At 56.8% G+C, this 6,845-nt stretch overlaps 1 long non-coding RNA gene across 1 annotated transcript in view; it reads left to right on the top strand.

Moving 5' to 3' along the window:
• The first annotated feature begins 5,307 nt into the window (after positions 1-5,307).
• Positions 5,308-6,845, top strand: part of LOC106725202 — an 18,582-nt gene continuing 17,044 nt past the window's right edge. The window contains exon 1 of the long non-coding RNA XR_001361069.1: positions 5,308-5,340. This is a non-coding gene — a long non-coding RNA (uncharacterized LOC106725202). The remainder of the gene's footprint in view (positions 5,341-6,845) is intronic.

Below are 6,845 nucleotides of genomic sequence, written 5' to 3'. Positions count from 1 at the left end.
CACAACGAGAAAGCAGCCGCTGCAAACCAGGATGAGAACCCTCCCCGGAACTGAGCAAGCCGGGCCCCTGGTCTGGGACTTGTAGCTCCCCGGACAGTGAGAAGGAAGAGTCTGTTGTCTGCACGCACCCGGCCGACGGCATTCCAGCTGCCCGCGTGGACAAGGGCGGCGGCACAGAGAGCTCCGTGTGTCCCTCCCCGGTTCCCCGTGATTAGCATCTGACATCACACCTGCAGGGGGTCCATTTGTCACAAGTGAGAACCCCACCTTGCCCGGCCTAGGAACCAGGAGGTCACGGTTGATTCCCGGTCAGGGCACGTGCCGGGTTGCAGGCTCGATCCCCAGTGGGGGGCGTGCAGGAGGCAGCCGGTCCATGATTCTCTCTCATCATTGATGTTTCTCTCTCTCTCCCTCTCCCTTCCTCTCTGACATCAGTAAAAATACATTTAAAAAAAAAAAAGAAGAAAGAACCGAACTTGGCACATTGCTGCTCCACTACACTCGGCCGTTCGCAGGATTTCCCAGTGTTTCCGAGAACGTCCTCTTCCCAGTCCCGGCCCCGCACGGCGTTCCGTCACACGGCTCCTCCCCCTCGGTCTGTGACAGTCGCTCAGTCTTTCCTTCTCTCCGTGACCTTGCTGGGCTGGCAGGGACGCTGTGGAACATTCCCCAGCTCGGGCTCGGCCCATGCTTCTCTCCTGGCTGCACGGAGGCTGCGAGTTGGGGAAGAGCACAGTGCCAGGTGCCACGGAAGCGAAGGGCCCTTCTCCTCCCGGCACTCGGCGTGACTCAGCAGCGGGGACGCGGGCGGTGGGCAGGCCGGGGGCTACTGTCCGGGTCCCTCTTCCCCTTTTCAAGCCTCGCTCTTCCGAAGCAAATCACTAACCCTAGCCCACCTCCCGGGGGTGGGGGGTGGCGGGAGGCTAAGGAAACTCTACCTCCTGCAAAGGCAGTGTCCACATACATAATGTGCATCTCTTTCATAAGGAGGATTTGCTTCTGGTCCCTGTGTATGTGTTTATTTAGTCACTGATATAAGAATGGACTCGTGCATGTTTGTTTTATACTTTGGGGTATAGTTCAGTCCTATGCTATTTATTCTGTTGTTCAAAGTGTTCGACTTTGATCACTGGGAGTCCTCCAGGCTGGCTCTGTGTCTACTTGACTCATTCCCACTCGGGTTTTATGATCAAATCTGCCCTGAAAGTTTCAACTTTCCAGATAAATGAGGCACTATGTCCCCTCACCTTCCCTTCCTTAAGCTAATTTGGTTTGGGTATCTGTCCATTGTAAGCAACAAGAGACCTGATGTAATCGATACCATCTATAATACATCTTATACATAACAGACACAGCAGGCTCAGACATAATAGGACTATTACAATTGTTACTGAGGATTGTTAAAGAATATTAAAGTAGAAAGGGATCATACTGTAAATTCTGGCTGATATAATAACTGGTGTTAAACAGATCATTTCACTTTGAGCTTCCCGGCAGTCAAAGCAAAAACAGAAACAGGATGACGTATATGAATAAAGGAAACAGACTCTTAAGAGAGTTAAAGTGATCCTTGTTCCCAATGCGGCAAACAGTATTTTCTCGTGAGGATCTGACTCGAGGGTTTTCAGCAGCAGAAGGATTTTTCTAAAGACACCGTGGCGTTCCCATATCAGAGCCAAGGATGCTCTCCTTTCCGTGCGACTCAGTAAGGCATTTCCTGAAAGTTCATTCTTGTGCTGGGAACCAGCTTTTCCCTGTTCTAACCTGTTACGGACGAGCTCAGGGACCCAGGGGATGGGAACACTCTGCCTTTACTGCCCTTCCCAGGTGTCCTCAGATGTTTGAAGGATAGTAACCAAACTATTCTTCACAAAACATAACACCGCCCGGCCCGCGTGGCTCAGGGGTTGAGCGTCAATCTACAAACCAGGAGGTCACAGTTTGATTCCCGGTCCAGGCACACGCCCAGGTTACGGGCTCCATCCCCGGTGGGGGACATGCAGGAGGCAGCTGGTCAATGATTCTCACTCATCATTGATGTTTTTCTCTCTCTCTCTCTCTCTCTCTCCCCCTTCCTCTCTGAAATCAATAAAAATACTTTAAAAAGTACACACACTGAGCACACAACATTCCTGGAAGGGCAGAGGTTTTAAGTCACAGTTTCAGCTGGAATATATGATCTGGAGACTTAACTTGGCAATTTCTACCAACGCTAGTGGACTTTGTCTACGTACCTACCAGCCCAGCAAACGCCTTCGTGCCTGTCTGTCTGTTGAGTTTCCGGGATCCTTCCTGAAGGAAGCGCGCCTCCCTGCACCGCACGGAGGGCACAGGCTGGGGTGCAGGGGCGGTGGCCCCAGGAGAGCCCTCCCGGGTGGTTGCTCCCATTCCTGTTGCCTTTTCCTTGCGAGTTCACATGGGCTGCCCCTTGGCATTCGCAGCTGCAACAGCGACTGCCCAGCATCCCACCTCTGGCCGCTCCCGACCCGCCTCAGACTCTGAGCCCACGTTCCCGTTCCCTCCGCAGGAAGGAACCCACCCTCAGCTGGCCCGCCCCCCCTTGGCTGCCTCTGCAGAAGGCTCGCCTCCCAGCGGCTGAGTCCCTCCGCTCACCGCTCACCGCTCACCTCACCGAGGCTTTGGCTGTGCTCTGGCTTCCGATGGCATTTCCCTGCCACCTGCCAGCGCTCGCTCCCTTTTGTCATTGTGGTTCCGCAGCCCTAGAACTTAAAGTGGCACCACGTAGCCCGAGGAAAGACTCCGGGGCCGGCAGCTCTGTGGAGCACAGGAATCCCAGTCCCCAGGGAAGCTGGGGCTTAGCAGGAACCCCAGAGAGCACCCCGATCCCAGGCCGCGGAGGGGCGGTCATCTGCACAGCACGGAGGCCAGGCCTAAGGCGGCGGGCCAGCTCCCAGGGCGTGTCCCCCTGCATCTGCCTGATGGCTTCCTTCATGTTTCTGCAAGCTGCTGCCCAGGTTAAACAAATGCATTTGTTTAGAAACGAAGCAGCCGAGCGAGACCTATCGGCCGATCATGTGCACGAACCTCTTATAACGCAGCACACCTTTTGGCCTGAGTGTCTGGACCCCACCTCCCCGTTACGGAGGGTTCTCAGATGTTTCTCACAGAGAACCCCGGGACGGGTGTGGCTCAGCCTAAAGTCTCAGAGCGCCCCAATCTCCGGGCACATTCTGAAATTCACAGGGAAGGAAGAGGAAGCGAGAAAGAGCCTCTTCTCACTGCCGTCCACGGAGCCGAGGCTGGCCCGCCACGTGCCACGCGGAGTGCAGACTGGGAGGAGATGGCCATGGCGGTGCCGGAGCTGCCGAGAGCTCCGCGCCGGTGTCCAGTTCCAGCGCTTTCTTTGTCGGGGGGTTCTGGGCCCGGGCCAGCTTGTCCTAGTTCTGAAGGGGCGTCCTCCTCAGAGCCCCGCAGAGGGCGAACAGGGACGGCCTTGGGCACGGCACTGCCGTCAAGGCTGCCCCACGGCCTCGTCCCTGGCCCCTCGGTGGGGGACCCTGGGGGACCTCGTCCTCATGTCATAGGGAGCTCCAACCCCGCATGCCCTCCCCGCCCGTGCCCTGGGCACACGCCTCGCCATTTTCCCATTTCAGAGGCTGTGACACTGAGTCCTCCCTTTAAGACCTGGCAGCAGGGACTGGGGCCCCCCATGGGCGTGGCAGAGTGGGTGCTTAGTGGGTGTTTAGTGGGTGGTTTCCACTAGAAAGAGACCAGGCAGCCTGTGGTGGGACAGGGACACGCACCGGGGCCTCCGTGGCCTGCACCTCCTCCGTGCGTGTGTCATGAGCGCCACAGGAAGGAGATGTGAAGTCGCCCACCTTGCCCTTCTCGGTCCTCATTCTCCTGCTGTTTCATCGCTGCCTCGGGACCATTTTTTTTCTTTCTAAATATGTTTTTATTGATTTCAGAGAGGAAGGGAGAGAGATAGAAACATCAGTGATGAGAGAGAATCATGGATCGGCTGCCCCCTGCACACCCCACCCTGGAGATCAAGCCCCCAACCCAGGCAGGTGCCCTGACCGGGAATCAAACCCAGGACCCTTCAGTTCGCAGGCCGACGCTCTACCCACTGAGCCACACCGTCCAGGCCCCTCTGGGCCACTTGCACTTTGCTCTTTGGACGTGACATTATAAGGTGACCATTTGCCCTTTAGCACGGAGTGTCTCTCCCAGACACCGAGTGAAGGTGCCCCGTGTCTGCACGTGTCCCGGCCGGGCCTGCACCCACTTCAGCACCCGCTAAGCACTCACTACGCGCCAGGTACACACTGTGCGAGCACTCTGCCACAGCGAACGCTCCTGGGACGGCAGCGCCGCCTGACCTTGGGCCCCTGCTCAGTCCTGGAGCGCCGTGTAAGGCACTTTCTGACTTCAATCGCTCACACACATTATTCCTTCAAAAACAGCTCTTCCTAGGAGATCGGGTCATTAGGAACTTTCCAGGCGAGAAGCCAGAAAGAACGAGGTAATGCGCATTTCTCAGGGCCCCAGACCACGGCCCAACTGCTCCGCGGCCCGCAGCTCAGCTCACGTGTGGGGAGCGGGCTGTGCGCCCGGGTTATCCCCAGAAGTGACAACCCAACCCTTCCAGCGCCGCCTCCCGCCCCCCCTCCCCCCAGGAGGCCAGCGCGGTGTTAGTGTCTGCTCCCGGGGCTGGAGAGCACCCTGTGCTTGCGCCGCGGGGCTGTCTTTAATAGCTTCCCCCTGGATCGGATTCCTGGGCTCCCATCTGCGCCAGCCACAGGCCCGTCCACCAGCCAACCCACTGCCGCCCTGGGCTGCAGGTCTGTCACTGTGGCCGGAGGCGTGGCCATAGAGTCCCGGGGACCAAAGCGCAGCCACCCCGGGGGCGGCGTGCTCACCGCCCCACTTTTCTGATGAGGACACTGAGGCTCGGGGACACGGGGACGTGTCCGAGGTTGGGTTCGTGGTTAAGTGCCAGCTCTGTCCACATCGTGGGCTCGTCGCCGGCTGCGGGTGGGCGGGCACTGAGCAACACCTGGGGAGAGAATTTGGGGGGCACCCCGAGATGTCCTGGGGAGATTGACTGGGAAGGTTCACCTCTGTGTCTGCGCTGGACCACAGTGCGATTTGTTTTTCTAGTTTTTGTGTCTGCATGGCACCCCCACTCACCCCTCTAGCCCCCCTCCTTCCTGGGGGTCTGCGTCAGGTGCCTGGTGCATAAGTCAGGCGGCCCCACAGGGTAGATTGGTGCCACTGCCGGGCGCGGCTGTGCCCTGGGGCGCCCCCAGGCACCGTCCCGTGAGGCCTCCCGCTCTTGGCCTCTTCAGCCCTGGGCCTGCCCACTGTCTTCATGGGGTTTGCGAACTACGGAGCACGTTGGCCGTGGATTTCTCCCAAAGAGCCTCTCCCTCCAAGTCCAGGGGAGCTTCTGTTTCCAGCCAGGGCTGCACAAATCACCGGGAGTGAGGTGCTCTCTGTGATTCATCCAGGACGTTTCCTCTTTCAGGAGTCACTCATGGTTTCCAGGATTCCCAGACGAGGAGAGGGGGAAGGAGCCAGGGAGCCCATACATCATAAACGCTGTACCGTCCAATGTCCACAGGAGCCAGAAATGAGACACGTGAGTGAAGCAGGCAAGAGGGCGTGGTGGGGACTGTGGAGAATTGAGAGCACATGCCCCAGGGATGTGGGTAGGTGCTGCTCAGCTCCCCCACATGATTGGCAGGAGTGAAACGGGCCCAGTACTGCTAAATCTTTTATTCTTCAAGAGATGCTAGAACTCCAGATTTTTATTTTTATTATTATTTTTAATATATTTTTATTGATTTCAGAGAGGAAGGGAGAGGGGGAGAGAGACAGAGACATCATTGATGAGAGAGAATCGTTGATCGGCTGCCTCCTGCTCACCCCCCACTGGGGATCGAGCCCGCAACCCGGGCACGTGCCCTTGACCGGACTCAAACCCGGGACCTCCTGGTTCATAGGTTGACTCTCTATCCACTGAGCCACACCAGCTGGGGCTAGAAACTTCAAATTTTTAGACAAAATCATCTCATTTTCATCCATGAGAAATAGATTTTAATTATAAGAGAGAGAAAAAAAGCAGGCCAGACACCAAACATGCCTGCACTCCGACTGGCCGAGGCAAGCAGCCCGAGCTCCGATCCAGCGGCACCATCTATTGTGCAAACGTGGAAACGGGGCCCAGAGACGGGTGACTGGACGGTGGTCTCTGCCGTCGGTGAAGGGCCTTCCGGGAGGACTCGCAGCACCAAAGCGCAGAGCTTTAACGTCCGGGAGGCACACTCGGAGGCAATGAGAGTAACCGCAAAGGCTGCCGTTCCCGACCACTCGCCGCGCGCCAGGCCCTGCGTGAGCTGAGTCTCTCAGGCCGGCACAGCTGAACCCACGGTGTCCCCACGTAAATGCTCACACACGTGACCGCTGGGAGCTCACTTCTTAAAATGTAATGTGTTTTAGTTAGCACCGCCTTTATAATTATTCAAAGTGTGTCTATACATCCGCCGGGGGGCACACCCTATATTTTGTCCACTTCACATATGAGGAAACCGAGACGCATAGGTGTTAGTCAGAATGAAATGGTTTTCCTTAGCTCTTTGTTTTATTTTTATTGATTTTTTATTTTATTTTTGAGAGAGAGAAACATCGATTTGTTGTTCCACGTGTTTATGCATTCGTTGGTTGATCCTGGTATGTGCCCCGACCGGGGATCGAACCCGCACCTGGTGCATCGGGGTGATGCTCCAACCAACTGAGCTCTAAAAACATATTTTTAAAGAAAAGAAAGCCCTGCGCCCTCACGCGTGGGGAAGGGCCGGTTCCCCCGCCCGCCTGTGGCC

Source organism: Myotis brandtii, unplaced genomic scaffold (genome assembly GCF_000412655.1).
Source record: "Myotis brandtii unplaced genomic scaffold, ASM41265v1 scaffold1013, whole genome shotgun sequence".
Classification (NCBI taxonomy): domain Eukaryota; kingdom Metazoa; phylum Chordata; class Mammalia; order Chiroptera; family Vespertilionidae; genus Myotis; species Myotis brandtii.
The sequence above is the reverse complement of the archived record's forward strand: the minus strand, read 5'-3'. Positions and strand labels throughout refer to the sequence as shown.